Source organism: Passer montanus, unplaced genomic scaffold (assembly GCF_014805655.1).
Source record: "Passer montanus isolate IOZ18808 unplaced genomic scaffold, ASM1480565v1 scaffold5, whole genome shotgun sequence".
NCBI lineage: Eukaryota > Metazoa > Chordata > Aves > Passeriformes > Passeridae > Passer > Passer montanus.
This window is the reverse complement of record NW_024369929.1, coordinates 10390135-10407807: the sequence shown is the minus strand read 5'-3', so window position 1 is coordinate 10407807 and position 17673 is coordinate 10390135. Positions and strand designations below refer to the sequence as shown.

Genomic DNA, 17673 nt, shown 5'->3' with positions numbered 1-17673 from the left:
CCTCATTGGTCAGCGCGGGCGGACGGGCGCGCTCGGGGCTCGCGGATTGGCTGGCGGGGCGGTCGGGCTCGGTGTCGTCACGGCCGCTCGACGGGGCTCCCCCGGGCGCGGGGGGCCGGGCCCCGGCCGGGAGCGGCGGTGCCCGGAGAGCGCCGTGCCTCCGAACGCGGAGACACATAGGTGTGCGAAATGGATGGGGAAACGCCGGGAAAGTGGCTTTGGGATAATTAGCCTTCTTGATGTGGTTGGAGAGTTATCTAATCCAGAGGAGCCTAAAGGCATCATTACGGAGACAATATTTCAGGAAATCCAATTCATTGGAGCAAAAATATGACATTCATTTTGCTGGTTATGTTATTACAAATATCCTTCAAAGCCGACATTTCACACGCCCTCCCTCCCCACAGAAAAAAAAAAAAAAAAGTGAAATAAAATAAAATAAAATAACCAGACTAAAAGCCCCAAAGCTATGGACTGGGAGCTGGGAGGAGGAGGCCGATGGCAAAGGGATCAGCCCTCAGCTTCCAGGACCCGAACGCAGAGGGCTGGATAGAGCACGAAGGTCTTTGATGCTGGGGGGAGCTCCCGGAGGGGGACAGAGAGCCGTGGGGGGTTCAGACAAAACAGCCCCAAAGCCGGACACCAGCGCTGCGGCTGTCGGGGGACCCAGGAGGCCGCCCCATGCTCGCCTTGCGCTGGGCTGCGCGCTATTTTCATTTCTCCCGCAGAGGAATTTGCGGTGCGAGCGGCGGGCAGCGGGCAGAGGGCAGCGGGCAGGGCGGCTCTGCCTCGTACGACCGATCTCGGAGCCGAGCGGCGTAAAACCACGGCCCCGCCGGGCACGGCTTCGCCTCTGCCGGCGCTGCCCGCAGCTCCGCTGCCCAGGCATGGCAAGAGCCAGTGCCACTGGTGATGCTGGTGCCACTGGTGCCCGCCGGGGAGCAGCTGGCCGGGAAAGGCTCTGCCGGGCTCTCCCTGCCCGGATCAGACCCTTTCCTCTCGTGTTTAGGGCCGGGGACAGGCGCGGGGCCGCAGCCGGTGATGGGGTGGCTGTCAGGAGGTCAGCATCTCCCCAAATCCCACTCAACGAAATCCGCCCCTTGGAGCGTCCCTCGCCTGCCCCCCGCACCCCAGACCCCGGGCACCCGCCCTGCTCCCCGCCGGGGCAGGGACACGCGTGGGCCTCCGCCGTCCTGCTGCGCCCCGCGCGTCTTTTTGTAACGAGACGGGCAAAACCGGGCAGGAAAACGCTGCTTCCCGGCCCTGGCCGGCATTTCGGCGGGGCAGCCGGGCCGCCCATCCAGCTTCGGCTTCCCGAGCCATGCCGGGCTCCGAGAGGCCGACGCCGGCTCGTCCCGGCGGGGCGGCGGCGGGTGTGGGTCCCGAACCGCGCCCAGCCCGGCTCCTCCAGCTGCTGCCACGTCCCCGCTCCAGCTCGCAGCCTGGTTGTTTTGTTTAATTAAACTCAATGTCAGTGTTAATTTTCCGCCTGGCCGGGCAGCCCTGCCTTTGCCGGAGCCGGAGTTTGGTTACAGATGTCAACGCGCCCCATCGGGGCCGCGCCGAGCCCGTGGAGACGCGCTGCGCCGGCCACGCGTGGCCACGGGCACGGGTTCACGGCCGTGGGCTGCGGGACCGGGAGAGAGCAGGGGCCGGACCTGCCCGACCCACCCCCGCCACTGGCGTCTAGGTTACTGCAGGGCGAAAAGGGTGGGCGCTCATCGCTGTGATGTGTGTCCTGTAAAGAGCTGTCCCTGTGTGTCTCGCGTGGATTTCCACGGAGAACGGGGAAACTGGTGACAATCCCTCCCGGCGGGGTGGGGACGAGACGCTGGGAAACCTGGAGGTGCGTTTTGGGAGGGAGGAGATCCTTCCTGGTGCTGCAGGAAAGAGGTCCCCTCCCGAGGTTCATGCCTGGCTCTGGAGGGTAGAAATGCTGCAGGGACAAGTGGAGGACCCCGGGCCACTCCCAAACCAATGTCAGCTCTGGAGATGACTGCCTCCCTCCCCAAAGGTGTCCCAGGCCAGGCCAGGGCACGGGACAGCAACAGGGAGGGGACACTTTCTTTCCTGCTCTTGCCCTACTTTCTGCAGAGCCCTCAGCCCCAGCTCATTCACTGCCCTTCCAGCAGCCAGGCAGCTCTCTGCTCTCCCCAATTCCTTTTCCAACCCTTCCAAACTTTTGGTGGCTGCAGTACCCCAGGTGGTTGCCAAAGCAGCTTCCTGTGCCAGGCATCCAGCTGGAGCATCCGAGCCCCTCTTTCTGCAGGCTGGACTCTCTTTAATTCCTCCTCAGCCTGCAGCTATTGCACAACTCCAAGATGCCTCCTCGCCCTGCCCTGCTGCCCCCCAGCCCCTGTGGGATGCCCTCAGTGAGGCAGTGACCCACACAGCACAGGGTGAGCCTGCTCCTCACCTATCCTGCCCTTTTCTCTGGTCTATCCTGAGTCATTCCTGACATGCCATGTGCCTCCTGGCTCTTGCCAGTGTCCAGGCTAATCTTTTCAATACCCACGTCTTGGAGCGCTCTTCCTCCATGGATGTAGCTGCTTCCTTGCCATGTAGGCAATGGATTTCTTTTCTCTGCGCTCAACACTGAATTCCTCCTCCACCTGAAGGCCAAGTTCATTAGCACGATGAGTTCCTTTCCACAGCCCTCTACACCGTGCCAGGTCTTACACTGGAGCAGCAGTGGATATTGTCCTGTGCTACTTCCTCCCTCCTCCCTGGCATTTCTGAAGGCTCACACTCCGCTCTGCTGCGGGGGCTCCGGCACTGCCTGCTCTGAGCTGGGAACCCCTCGGGTTTGTTATGCTACTTTGTCTCCTAACTTTTAACCGGTTATTCATTCCCCAGCTGCTTTTCAAACTTCCCTTCTCGGCAACAGGCTCAGCCTTATTTACCAAACAATCAGGTTTATTGCTGTTTCTCCCCATTCTTTGTTACCATTTCTATCTGTTTTCCCCATTAAACTCAGGACGTTGTGGTTTTCCGGACCCCCCGTAGAGCCCTTTTGGGGAAGTTGGCTATCCTCCATTCCTATTTACAAAGACCGATTCACACAGGAGGCTAAACTACAGCTACTGAAATAGCCATTTCATATTTAACTTCTTCTAAAAGCCTCCCCTAAATCCCATCTTTTCTCACTGCCTGTTTCTGTGCACTCGACCAAGCTGTTTTGCAACCTCTCCTCCTGCTCTCGGAGCCACCAGGGCATCCATGCCCCCATAAGACTGGGAGATTTTCTGTGACATGATGGTAAGAGTATCCAGTGCAGGAGGGTCTTCAGTGTAGGGGTTCAAACCATTTTCTTCTTCCTCCATTCTCTTCTCTGCAGATTGCAAGCCCCCAGACATCCACCTTTGGTGCTTTTTAATTGTTCATCATCAGCAAATCATTCCTAGAAATTCCCTTCGTCCTGCTTTGTTGTTTTATGTTGATGCTGGGGAGTTCACCTTGGAGAGGAATTGAGGATGGGATCTGGGGGCTATAAAGGGCCACAGCCCTTACATGGGTGACTGGTAGAAACAAGCCACCATATGCCTGCCCCACCCTGATGGGGGGATTTACCACCTCTCCCTAAAACTCCCCACACAGATCCCTCTCTTCTGGTGGTTACCACAGTCCGAATATCCCAGTCCCTTTTCCAAGACAGGCATCACATCCCAGGAGATAGAGGACGGATGATGGTGGGCCCAAAACAGGAGAACTCGGAGGGCTGTGGAGTTGGCCAGTGCTGGTCCCTGAGGAGATCCAGCCCCTGGCATGTGTCCACCCTCTGCCTTGATGGAGGTGCAGGTGTGAAGAGGAGGAAAGCGGGCCCTGCCTTATTGGAGCCGCTCGTAAACAAAGCCACTTGAGTGGAGAGGATTCAGAGAGCCCAACAGCCGCAGGAAACTATAATTACGTTTAAATATTGTTAGCATCATTATCTTTTATCCGCCATCAGATTAAAACAATTATGGCATTTTCAGGAATCGTCCTTGGCATTCTCTTGACCGACGTTATCTGTCAGGCAGGAAATGTGATTTTCGCTTGGAGAGGTGCCAGCCACGGCGCGGCCGGTCCCACAGCCCCTGCGACGGGAGAAGCCAGCAGCCAGGGCGAATTCCCATTTCATGGAGGAGCCCACATCCATCCCACTCCCAGGCATCAGTCACTCCATCCTCGTCCCCGCATTACTCTGAATTTCTACCGATTTGCCTTGGGATTGCCGAGCGGTGGCGAGGGGAGGCAGAGGTGGGGACACCAGCCTGTGCCATCACCTCTGCCGGTGGCTGTGGCAGCGTGCCGGAGCGGGTGGCCTTGGCAAACACAGCTCCGTGCCTGAAAGCTGTGGTGAGCAATTTACCCGAGGAACTCATTTCAGGAGATCTAGTCTAAGTTAATTAAAGATGGCTGGCTGGGGTCATCGCCTTGGCAACAATTAAGGGCAGGAAAGACGCCTCATTAGTAATAGTTTTTAACAAAAACCATAATTTTTCATATCAAGACAATCCCGGGCATATAAGACGGGGGGCAGGAGGATGCTTTCTATCTGGCTTTCTCTTTCCCCACCCTGCCTGTGGGTTAGCTCACAAGGCAGGACTGAGAGATGAGAAAACAGGGTTGAGAGGAAAAGCCCCTTTGCAGATCTGTGTGCTGGCGAGGGTCTGGTGGCCAGTGACCAGTGCCTGGGCAGCAGCACCAGGGCTGTGGAGAAAGGGGCACGTGGATAATGGGGGTTATGCCTGGAGGGCAGCAGGTAAAATTCAGTTTCTTGGGAAGGGGAGAAGCCACGAGCCGGCCATTGCTGACGTGCAGGGGCTGCCTGCATATCCTGACCCAGGGAACACCGTGCCAGGCTGCCACCCCCAGCCACCGGCGATGGGGTTATTCCTCCAGCTGTGCCTTTGTTTTTTAATTTCCCCCTTGTACTCCAGAAATCTTAATGCCGCTGCCTACTAATGCCAGGCTGGGCAGAGCAGCTTTATTTTCTACTTAATTAACTGTCATCCAGTGATTGATCAATTAATGATGGAGCCATCATGGTAATGCTCTGGGAGCTGGTGCGCCGGGGCCAGGCCGAGTCATGTGCTCTCCTTCCCACTCCTACCTGCTCCGGCACCCGGCACGCTCCCCCCGGCACCAGGGCCGTGCCGACTTCTCTCCTGACAGCAAAGGACACTGTGACAGATGGAAAATCCCTTGCTCCCAGGAAATTTGGCCATTTACAGGGCAGCTGCATGAGGGGCTGGGGACCAGCGACTGGGGACCAGGAGTGATGCTCCTGCCCTGCCATCCCTGACCGGTGTCTGGGGGTGGCAGAGGGGCCACTTCCCTGCTGGACACAGTGCCTGCTGTTGTGTTAAGCTCTAGCTCAAGTATTTCTGCAGCTTCCCCTCGCCTTAGTGGCATTTTGGCTGATTTTGACCACCTGGGTGATGCTCTCACCGCTGACCAAAAGGAGTCAGGGTTCAGCAGAGCAAGCAGCAGGGCGGCTCTGCTCTTGGCCTCCCCCTTCTCCTCCAAAGTTGCACACATGGCTCAAACGGGAGAGATAAATATAAACTCCACTCAGATATCCATAGAAACAGAGCTGGAGATGGAAGACCCCATGCAGATAAAAACCTTTCTCCTTCCCACATGCTGCTATTCCCAGTATTATTCCAGAGCATTTTACAAAACCAGTAGAGCTGGGCAGGGACCAACACAAATGACCAATAAGGTGTTAGCAGGAAAATCCCGGAACGGGGGAAACACTTTTTCTGCTGAATAATTCATCTGTTATAAAAAACCCCATCAGGACCGTGCTTAAGAAGGGGTGAGGCTGCACCTGGAATAGTGGGGCCCGCCGGCACACACGTGCACAGGGCTGAGAGGGGTGCAGCGAGGAAGTGCTGCAAGTCCTGTCCTTAATTACTGTTTCCTCTCCGCGCCGTGGAAAGTGCTGAGATGCCGATTTGATGTGCTGAAAAGCGTCTGGCATCTTGTCATGCACCAGCCCATCTCCAGCATTCAACAGCTGGAGAACAAACCTCCCCACGCACCCCCAGGTGTATTCCTGCACCTACAACATCATCCCCTGTTTACCCACGGATCGGCCCCGATGATAACGTGCTTGTTATCAGACAGCTCTGATGGCTGGTAGGAAAGAAACCGAATTGGAACCAAAGGGAACCAGCCGCTGCTCAGGGCTGCGTGTGCAGCTCCTCCTCCCCACTGGCTCCAGATTGAGTTGTTTGTCTCATTACATCCCTGCACACACATCCGCACCCACACACCGACACATATATAATCCCGTGCGTACAGCCAGGAGAAAACCTTATATAGTATTATAAACATCATGCTATTTTTTGAATTAAAGCTCAAAACTGTTCATTGGAGATGACACACGCAACACGTTCAAGCCCAAGAATAGGTTTGGAAGCAACTCGGGAAAATATCAATATTCTCCAGCGTTTCCTTACATCCCAAAACCAATCCAGCATAATTTCTGCTATCAATAATGCATGTTTACAGGGAGAAGATATTCAAGGAGGCCCATGGCTCCAGCCCATCCTCCCTTTAGGGGTGACGTTTCCGCACTTCCCTGGGCTGGGAGAAAGATTTATTTCACCTATCCTTATGGCAAGGAAGCTGTTTGCGAAATTAATCCCCCTGGGAGTTTTTTGGGCGAAGAATAGAGCCTTTTCTCTGCCTGCTCGGTGCCTGGAGGTGCTCAGTGGTGTGAGGTGTGGTGTGCCAAGAGAAGCTTAGGCAGTCCCTGGGCTCGTGCCGGCTGCTGAGCTCCCACATGTCGTGGCCATGTGGAGCCTAGAAATAAGCTGAGGTTTGGGTGGCACGGAGGGGTTTGCAGTGTGCCAAGGTGGGGGAAAAAGTGGGGAGTGGGTGGCAAAGCAAATCTCCCTCGTAGTCACACAGGAGAGAGCAGAGAGCTGGAGAAATTGTGAATTCATTTGGAAAAGTAATGGCTGAGCACCCTCAGCAACTCCCTGGCTTGTCTCCCCCTCGCTGCACCCTGTGTGAGGCAGTGGGAGCTTGGCAGATCCTGGGGGGCTTTTGTAGGACTGACCATGGGGTGGAGGAGAGACCACGGGGGAGGTGAGCTGGCTGCTCACCCACACAAAGGGGCCCGGAGCAGTGGTGCCCAGCACGCCCTGACCCCATGTGGGGCAGTCAGGAGGGCACAGATATATTGTGGCCAGCTCAAAAAGATGGTTCAAGACAGAGCTGGAGCAATTTAAAACCAATTAATAACTGTAAACTGTCCTGGCCCTTGCTGTTCATTAGGCAACCACAAAGAAACTTTATTTTAGAGTTGCAAAACTCTTTTTTTTTTTTTTCCAGAGAGAAACTTTTTAAATATGTAATTGGCTCTGGGAACCAGGACCCAAAGGGGTTGCAAAAGCAAGGGAAGCAATTGCCTTAATCAGTCCAAGATCTCTGATTTATTTATGTATTTATTTCTATTTCAAAGCAGTGCTGCTCATCATATCAGAGCCTTTAGAAGCACAATTATTCTCTCGACAGAAGAGCTAACCTAGGCTGCGATTATTTGCCTTTCTGAAAGGCAGCGGTTCCCCGTCAGCCGTCCTTCCCACGAACACGGTCCCGCTCCCGCATCTCTCCGAGCGATTTTAGCATCTGAGAAACATTCCCCCCAGCCTTCCCATAGCCACAGCCTGCCTGAACACCCAGCCTTTCTGCCGAGCTTCCCAGCTTCAAAGAGTGGGGCGAGCGTTCACTAAATAATGACTCTTTATTCCTGTTCTTTGGCTGCTTTTCAATCGGTGGTCGGGAAACGCGCTCACGTCTTTATGGCTTGTAAAAGACACTCGAGGTCACAGGTGGAAGGAGCTGGGCAGACCCAGCCGTAGGTGGGTTTTGGAAAATGGAGGTTTGCTTATGTCTCACCCCTGAGAAAAGCTTTATTTCCAGGCTGTGCCTGGAGCTGGGTTTGGAGTGGGATCGGGGTGGAATTCAGAGGCGATGCTCTGCTGGCCTGCAGAGACAGAGGGTGTTCCAGCAGCGGAAGGGAACGAGTGGAAAAACAGGAAAAGAGGGAGCTGTCCTTTGAAAAGAAACCTTCTTGAAGCTGCAGTGGGATGCCCGGGGTTGGAGCAATGTCCCAGGCCCTGGCTGGGCACCCTGGGAGCACCCATGCACAGGGTGGGTGGGCAGGTCAGCGCTTGGGATGGGCAGGCTGGATCCTGCGAGGTCAAGGGGGACACTGGGGTGGATCCTACTCCCTTCCCTCCACCAGCTGCAAATTTTGCCCCATAAAGAGACAAATCCCTTTTCAGTGAGAGCCCTGCAAGGATCCCCATCTCGGGGGCTCGGCTGCCCCATCCCTGGAAGGTTCCCATGGCGAGCAGAGACACAACGCCGCGTCCCCAAGCCACCACGGGGCTCCTCCGCAGCAGCACGAGCCATCCGTGGGCTCGGGAGAAATCCTCGCGTGTTGTTTCCCCCCCATCCCCATCCCTGCAATGCATATTTTGCGAAGGTTTAATTGGCAGCAATTATTAACTAGCACAGACCCTGGAAACCTGCCAGTCAGGAAAATAATGAACCATTTTAATACACATTCAGCCCGTAAACAAATGTGGCTGCCAGAGCCATTGCGGCCGCCTGGCACTGGGAGAGGCAGCACAGAAGATCAGCAGGGAGACCCAGGGCAGCCCCACCGTCCTTCTGGCACTGGGCGAGTGTCTGTGTCCCCAAGGCCACCTCCTGTCCCTGCGGGAAAGGCCTCACCTTTCCCTGGGGGCTCTCCACGGGACCCTAACACTGCCCTGAAACAGCAGCATCAGTAATGGAATGGAACCAAACCTGTGTACATTTAAGGTGTAGATTTGGGCTTTGGGATAGTTTTGGTGGGTGGAACGGGGTCTGTGCATTGGGAAGCGGGCACAGGAGAGCCCCAAGGCTGAATCCTGCAGAGCATCCTTGCTCCCTGACTTGCCCTGCATCCCTCCCTTGCCCCCATGAGCCCAGCTGGGGTCGTGGCCCCTCCACCCCGACTCGCACAGGCACAGGCACAGGGAACAAACCCGCTGTCCCCTGGCAGATCCCTCCTTTAAGCTCCCAGACAGGCTTCCAGGGCACTCAGACAGTGGGCAAACAGCCTCTCTGCCCGCTGCAGGCAGGACAATGAGATGCTGTGTCCCCAGAACATCGCTGGGCACTGGCATCCTCCTGCACCCCTCGGCATCCCCCTGGCACCCAACTCAAAAAGGCAGGATCCCCCTGCTAAAAAAAAATATGTGGGACACAGGCTTGAAATTTTTTATTCAGGGAAATATTTTTGCAAAAGAGCTGCTTTAGGTTTATTCTACAAGGGACACATTTTTCTGTGTTATTTTTTAATTTTCTCTCTCTCCTTCTTTCTTTTTTTTTTTTTAATAGTAAAATGGGCTGACATTTTCTCTCTCTCCTTCTTTCTTTTTTTTTTTATAGTAAAATGGGCTGATGGTTCTTTTAACTTTCAGTAATTTGTGGAAATTAAAAAAAAAAAAAAAGAAAATCATTTGCAACGCGACCCAGATTTAAATGGCACTCTGAAATGGATGTCGCCTGGCTTTGTTTTTTTTGCCTTTTTTTTTTTTTATGAACTCACTCCCAGAATAGTGAAAAATCTCTCAAATCTAGATCATGAAACTGCAATGTATTGTTTTCCAGATTTTTTTAATGTTCTTTACAAATAATTATTCTGTATCTGAAAGGAGATTAAAATAATCTTCGTTTTACACATAGCTCACAGATGCATATTTTACCATTGGAAAATAAAGTAAAATAGTATAAACCAGAGAGACTTAAAATATATAAATTAGTAAAAAGGTGGAATCAGCTCTTTCCTCAGGTTCATGTGTGTAAAAAGGCATTTTTATATCTTGCCTGAGCTAAGACTATTGCTGCCTGCTTTCAGAAGTGGTTTCTTCCCTTGAATTAAGTACCAAGGTAGTAAAGATACAGTATTTATAAGCCAAAAAATAAAGCAGGCACAATTTATTAAACAGCTACAATGTGACAATAAATAATTTTAATGTCAATCAAAATCGGATTATTGTCACTGAAATTTGGATTGAAAAGATAAAAGCCTGAAAGGAAGAATTGAAATCCAACACTGGAGACGATTCCAATATCTTTGTTCCTTGCAATAAATATTTTGGGTGAGAGTTTAAACCAGCTCATTCTTAATTTGGGGGAAAAAAGGTTGAGTGTGGTAGACTTTTAAGAAATATACTAAGAAAATATATTCGTGTTTGGGATTGGTGAGAAGAGATTTATTTCTTTTTTGTGAAAAATAAAACAATTTATTTTATTGTATTTTTTTAAAAACTGCTTGGGTTTAATTTTCTTTTCAGTGTCAGGCAGTGGTGGGAGAGGGATGCTTTTCTTGAGCCAGTGGATATTCTCCCTCTTTCCTCCTATTTTGGAAAACCCAAACTCAGCACCTCTTGAATTAAATTTGGGCACAGCCGCCCATGATTTGGGTCGGGCATTTTTTGGTGCAGCTGCACTCCAAAGGGCAGGGAGCCCTGCCTGCCGTGGGGTGCTCTGCTCCCACACAGCCCCAGCCCCAGCTCCCTGCTGGGCCTGGGGGGCAAGGGCCCCTCCCAAAACCCTCTCTGCAACATTCCCCTTGGCTCCCAGGGATATTCAGAGGAGTAGGATGTGCATCCAGGGTGAAAAAAGCCCTTTCTCAAGGTGGTAAAAACGGCAGTAATTGCCCTGGTGGGGAGCAGGGCGTGTGGCAGAGTGGAGGCCAAAACAGAGCTCTGGCAGACACATCCTCATCGCCTGTTTTTTAACCCCAAGATGAGGATGATGAGGATGGGGTGCAGGCAGGGCTTCTGGCCTCTGCTGGATTTCCCTGAGGAGCTGAGACCCTCTGGGCAGGAGAAGGGACCCTTCTGGATCCCCTTCCTGACAGCACTGCCCAGCTGCCCGCCCGCCTCCGGCTCTGCCTTGGCACCGCGTTCAAACCGTGCCTGAGCCGGCAAACATCAACTGGAGTGGCCGAGGCAGAAACACTCCCTGTGTCTCTAGGGCAACGTGCTTGTTCTGCATCCCAATAATGCCCAATCCCTCCTTGAGACAAAGCTCCCACTTGTTTTTCCAGGGATTTAGGTGCACGGTATAAATAAATGCACCTATTTATATATATTTAAAGGTGGGCATGTGCACACCAAATTAATATCCAGTATTGGTGTGAAGCCAGGGTGTCAGAACATGCACGGATGGAGGTGTGGGCTTGGAGTGGGATGTCTAAGTTTGTCCCCGGAGCGGCTGATGGATGGACAAGGAGGAACGGGTGGTTTTAATCAGCATGTGTGTGTGTGTGACAATAGTTGGGTGAGGAAGGGGACCTGACACCAGCATCCTTGATTTGTTATAAATCACACACATAAAAAATTGGGGGGGGGTGGAAATTAAATCTTGGGGATCACAGTGCTTTTAGTGCCAACTCAATCCCCAAGCTGGAACAAAGCTTTGCCAGCCCTGAAATAAATGATGCTTCACCTAATGGCTCTTATCCCTTCCCCACTGCCTCCGAGCAGGCAGCTTTGGGGTTTTAACGATGCCGACGTGATGAGAAGCAACGTCTGGGCCTGGTGCTGATTTTTAGCAGCAAAGGTAGCCCTGCCAGGTGGGGTGGAGGCCCTGGGGGACTCGTGGTGGGGAGGGGAGGCTCGTCCCCATGTCCCCAGGTCCCCGCTCGGCCGTGGCTTCGCTGATGCTCCGCAGCCGCCGGGCTCCTCTCTCTGCTCAATTGCACAGCGCGCAAATGGAATCGCTCTCCTCGCTGTGTTTGTGGCCATGGGAGTGGAAGAATTACATTGGGCTGAAAATAGTATTTACTTTTACTGATTGAAAAATAGATGTTAGGAAAAAAAAATAAAAAAAAAAAAGCAAAAGCAGGAATTGAAACTATAATTACAACAAACCATATGTAAACTCCCAGGTAAACACTGATTATACTGTGTCATTTCAGCCAGACTTTATTAGTGAGGGAAGAACAGAATCTTCTTTCTCTCTCCGCCCGCGGCGGATGCAGCACGCAGGATCCCACTGCCTGCCATTTGCAGAACACTTTTCACCCCAAAAATTCTCAGGTTCGTGGCCTGATCCTGCACAGCTCTCATCAGCTGCGTTTCCTAGGTGAGCCGTGCCATTCCCCTCGCGTGGCTGCACAGTGGGGCTCTCAGGGTGCTGCTGTGGGGGCAGGTCTGAGCTGCCCCTGGCATGTCCTCTTCACTGGGGAGAGGCAGGGAAGGGACTGGAGGTGCCAGGGGAGGAGAAACTCAAGGCGTGGGACCCAGCCTGATCACTCCTAGAGTGTGTTGATGGGATGGGATGGGATGGGATGGGATGGGATGGGATGGGATGGGATGGGATGGGATGGGATGGGATGGGATGTTCCCTCATCCCCTTTCTCTCAGGCAGTTCACAGACCCAGCTGCAGGAGGACAGGGCTGGCCAGATCCATCCTTGGAGAAAAGCTGGAGGAGATGAGTGGCTGTAGCCTTGCCAGGCCCTTTGCTTGCTCCCTAGCAATGGAGCCAGACCCCCTTTTTGGGGGAGCTGTATCCCCAGAGCCCAACACCCCAAATGCAGGAGAGGAGCATGGTTGGAGTGTTGTTCCTGGACATCTGTGTTACACAGCATCCCCCGCACTCACTGCCACGGCACAAGGTCCCACAAAACCCCCAAAATCTCTCCTCCCTGCCAGGTCTGGTGGAGACAGAGCAATGCCATCACGACATGTCAGTGTCCACCGTGTCACTCTCAGGACACCTCAGAGCAGCTGCAGCATCCCCTCCTCTGCCCTGCAGTGCCAGGGTCACCCGGCAGCACCGTCCCCTTCGGATGAATATTTGGGCAGCTCTTGCCGCGGTTTCCTTGCGGGGTGGATGAGATGGGAACGGAGGGGAAGAAGGAAACCACGAGTAGCGTGAGGAGCGCCAGGTATCCTTACACAACTGGGCTGAGGGCTCGGCCGCCTTACAGCTTTGCCATAGTGGCACCCTGTGGCAAAACGCATTACTACAGCTGGCAGCGACTCCGGAGGGGGACCCGGCCCGGGGGGCCCTGCCCTGGGGCCCCCAGCCCGCGGGGACACTGCCACGCAGGGATGGGATGCCGGGGGCCGAACAGCCCGTGGTGCCCTCCGCGGTGACACCGCAGCCCCCCGAGGCGGGTCCCACCCATCCCCGCGGGGTCAGCCAGGATGCTCATGCAGCCCAGACATCCCCCGGGATGGGGCAGGGACCCCGGCAGGCTCGCTGGCCATCGCACGCCGCTCGCTTGGCATTTCTGGCAGCATCCGAGCGGCCGGGCGGCGCGGCGATGGGAGCGGGGGGTGTGTGTGCGCTGGGTTTCTCCTCCCGGAGCAGACCCGGAGTGACGGAGCGAGCTCTTTGTCTGCCTTCGCCTGCCTGTCACGGCTCCCGGCGTTTCCCAGCCACCTTGCACGGCGCGCAGCCACTTTGGCAGGAGCTGTCTCGGAATTTTAATGCGGCTGATTAACGCGCCGCGGTGTAAGCGTGGAGCCAGCCGTACCCCTTCCCCAGCCTCGCCTTTTGGGGGAATAAATAACCAAACCCAGCCAGGCACCCCCGCCCACGGTGCCTCATCCTGTTCTGAACTGAGCTGGAGAATGGGACCGAACTGGAGGCAGGAGGTGATCCCAAAGGAAGAGATGCTGATGTCTGTCCTGTGTCAGCCCGGAAAGCTGAGGGGTGTAGCAGAGATGCCTCTGCCATCCTGGCACACCGATGACAGAGGTGGTTTTGGGGCACAGGGATGTGTCAGGGGTTGTGGCACTGCATGACACCACAAGGAGTTTTGGGAAGTGTCACCTCTCCCTCTGGGAACAAGGGTGAGCAGTGGAAAACTCCAGGCAGAAGGGGAAGGTGAAGGGGGAGAGGGTGGAGAGGAAGTCTGCGTGTGGAGCAGGGAGAAGATGGCTGAGCAGAGCTCTGTGCCACCCAGGAGATGACGAGGGGGAGTTATTGACACAGAGGACACATTGCTAAATTTTCAATCTGGTCCTTTCTTAGGTGGTGTTGACAGAAGAAGATGGGTAGGAGATTTCAATGGCAGGCACACGTGTCCCAGGAGAGGGTGAGACACCAACAGAGATGGAGCAAGAAATGAGCCTTGGACAGCTGCAGGAGAGAAACCCAAACCTTCTTTGGAAAGCAGGGTCACCTGCAAGCTGGGGGCACCTTATGAAACACCCATCCCTCCAGACATCTGGGAGCATCAAGCAGCCATCGGGAGCTGGCACGGGTCCCATCAGCACTGGGGAAGGTGCAGAGCAGAGAAATGAGGGAGGGAGGTGCTGCTCAGGACCCACCACGCCGCTGGGATGTGCCCACGGATAGAAGGGGAAATGTGGAAGGGACAACAGGGAGCCAAGAGAACACAACAGCACCTAAAGGAAAGGGTGAAGACTGAACGTGTGAAACAAAGGTGGTTTGGGCTCAGATGGGAGAGAAGATCCATACCTGGAGCATCTCCTTCAGTGGAAGATGATTTCAGAGGAGTTGGAATGTTTGACTGGCTCAGGATTTGCCTGGGAGAGGTTAGGCTGGTGTTTCTAGCGTGACTGCAACCAAGCCAGCTCTGCTGGGGCTGGCTGCAGGGTTTATTCATGGTGGGGAAGGAAGGGACCAGCTGACTTTTAGATGCCCAAAAGCATAAAGAGAGGGTTTCATGATCATGGACAATGACCATACTACTTCACCTCAGGGCTTTTCAGATGTCAGCCATGTCCCAAAAAATTACATGATGAAGAAAGGGGGAATAAACCCCAGTGCAAGCAAGGCAGCACAATCTCCTCCCCTGTCTTAGGGCTGCCCTTACTAGAGGCTCAACTGATCCTAGTTTTGGGACCTGAGAGGTGAACTCCCGATGCAGAGCAAACATCCCTTTATGGGGGTCTCTCTTTTCACCCTTAGAACAGAGAGCCTCCCATTTCCACAGCTGCTGGGTGCAGCCTCCTGGTCCCACCATCACAACCTTTTGTCCCAAGCAAGAGCTTCCTTGGGGAAGGCCATTTCATGGCCATGCACCTCCCCTGGTTGTCTTTGGGTCTGTGTCCCCTCTCCAGCACCCCTTTACCCTATTAATATCCTTTGACTGTCCTCACACCTGCAGACAATCTGGTCCCCAACCACCTCCACCTCCCCCCTTCCTCAAAAGCTTCCCTCAGCTGTCTTTAAGTCGTAGCTGAAATCTGTGGTATGTAGGAGGAGAAATTCAGTCTGACAGCAGTTTAAAACACCGCACTACTTGGCAGATTTAAATGCTATTTTAAATATAAGCTATGACACAACGGACAAAAATAGCATTGAAAATACCCTGTCATGTTCCATATTGCGAGGAATAGGGAAGCAGACCAGGCTAGAAAGGAGCAGAGAGAGGGGCCAGATGGAGAGGAGAGGTTATTTTGTTTGTTTTAAAGAAACTGGATAAATGTATTTTGTATGTGACTGAGTAAATGTGTTTTATAGAGCAATGAGCCAAAAAAAAAAAAATAAACCTTCTTATGAAAAATCTACATATTTTATTTGATGTGGGATCTGCCAAAGCAGGTTTGCTGCTGAGAGGATATGTTTGTTATCAGGTTGTTTTGGAGATGCTCAACACCAGCAGCCACCAGCTACTGAAGGCCACTTGGTCTCTGCTAAGTCTTTTTCTTCCCTTTATTTATCTATGTTTTAATAGGAATTTGCTCTTCTGAAAAAAAAAAAAAAAAAAAAGAAAAAAAAAAAGCCATCCCAATACCTAGAAGTGACTTTTCACCTGTGACTCCCAGCTTGGTGACCCTGCACTGTAGGAGCTGATGGATTGCACTGCTGGGAGTGCAGGGTTAGCGCTGTGACCAGGAGGGAGGGAGGGCTGCAGGCTGAGCCACCACTGACTGCCCAAGGTGTGTGGGTGTGTGCCTGGGAAATCCTGGGAGCTGCAGGACCTGACCCTGCTGCATGGCTGCTTTCTGGCACGGGTAGGAAGCATCTGGAGCATCTGAAACTGCAGGGCTGCAAGGAGAGGTTTCGTCATCATTTTTCCTGAATACAAGCACTGCTCCAAGCTGCTCTCTCATCACAGCATCTTCTCCTCCACCCCTCCACACACACTGCCTTACAGGGCAGGACAAACATCTGGCCACGCTTTGGGTTTGTCTCATGGGGCTGGGTTTTGGCTCCTTCCAATCCCCCAGTATAACCAGCAGTAAATCTGGTTATGAGAATGACCTGAGAAGGGTCCAAGAGACTGGGGAGAGGTCAGAATGTGAGCAAGTCTCGGGCTGCAGCACCATGTGACACCCTGGAAAGCCTGGAGACAAGGGTTAGTGTTCCACACTAGGCTGTCCCTACCTGGGGACAGGCACAGGGCTGGCACCCATGGCACGGAGGTGCCAGATGCCAGCTGTACCCCCAAAATGGGGTAGAATGTGAGTACTCCCAGTACAGCATCTGAGCAGCTCTGCCTCTTGACTGCCTGACTGCAATAGCAATTGTCCCTCTTGCGCTGGGGTAAGGATTTGATCCTGACAACACCTAACAGCACAAGTTACCAGGGTGGCTGAGCTGCCAGTGCTCTGATGAACACCCTGGCAGGAATTCAGGGGCTCCCCAAGCCTCCTGCATCCACTGCTAATCCAGCTGCAGCAGCTGAAACCAGGGGCAGACACAGAGTGAAACATTTTTGCTATCATCTTAAAAAGGTCTTTTTTATTTTAAACCCAACATGTTATTATAATGGAAACACACAATTTGAAGAGCTTAACAAAACAGTTCAATGAAGCCAGGTTAGCATTAGAAATCAAAGACTGAGATCTTTCAACCCCTTGTAAATCACCACGGCCTGGGAAAATGTGCCCCCAGGCAGATTTCTCTGACCATCCAGTGGAGGATGCAAAAAAAAGCAAAATCTTTTTATTAGGAGAGAGAACAGCCCTGAATCTGTGCTCTCTTCTCACCCGCTCACCTCTGGGTGCCCTCTCCCAGCCAAGGGCTCATGGCTCCTCCTGACCCTCTGGCTGTGCCCACCCTTGGGGCTCCTGTGGACAGCAGCTCTGTGGGCACTCTGGAGGGAAGGGAGACCTCAGGCACTGCTCACATCAGGAGCAGCATCGCTGCTCACTGTGCCAGAAAGTCTGTGACCTTTTCTGGCTCTACACTGAGGCAACTGGCAGAGCAGGGCACCCACAGCTCCACATCTTAATAAAGATTTGGAAGACTCCCAGCTGCCCTGTCTGCTGCAGGGCAGAGTCAACAGGCAGCAGTTCCAGCATGGAGTCTGGCTCCCCACGTGTGCCAAGTGGGATGGACTCAGCTCTCAGCCTTGTGCACCTTGCAGAGTGGGCTGAGTACCCTCCCCAACACCTCCCTGCACATACAGAAACCCAGAACTAGAGGGAAACAAGAGGAACCCTGGTGAGAGGTGAAGGAAAACTCCTGGTAGGGCCAACAGAGGCTTTGCTGGGCTAAGTAGCATCACTGCTGCCAGAGCCAGCGCTGGGAACTCCACTCACCAGGAGATTTTCATGCCCCACTCAGAAAAGCAGAACCATCGCTCTGTAAAAGCAGCTCTGTTGTGCTTCTTTTTTTATTTCAGATGAAAATAAAAACATTTCAGTGTCTTTTGATCTGCCTCACTTCCTTACTGACACAT

The 17673-nt window shown here is 53.4% G+C and overlaps 1 long non-coding RNA gene across 1 annotated transcript in view; it reads left to right on the top strand.

The window, feature by feature from the left end:
• LOC120509074 overlaps window positions 1–15549 on the top strand; it is a 22779-nt gene extending 7230 nt beyond the window's left edge. Inside the window, exon 2 of the long non-coding RNA XR_005629149.1 lies at window positions 14049–15549. This is a non-coding gene — a long non-coding RNA (uncharacterized LOC120509074). The remainder of the gene's footprint in view (window positions 1–14048) is intronic.
• The last annotated feature ends 2124 nt before the right edge of the window (window positions 15550–17673 follow it).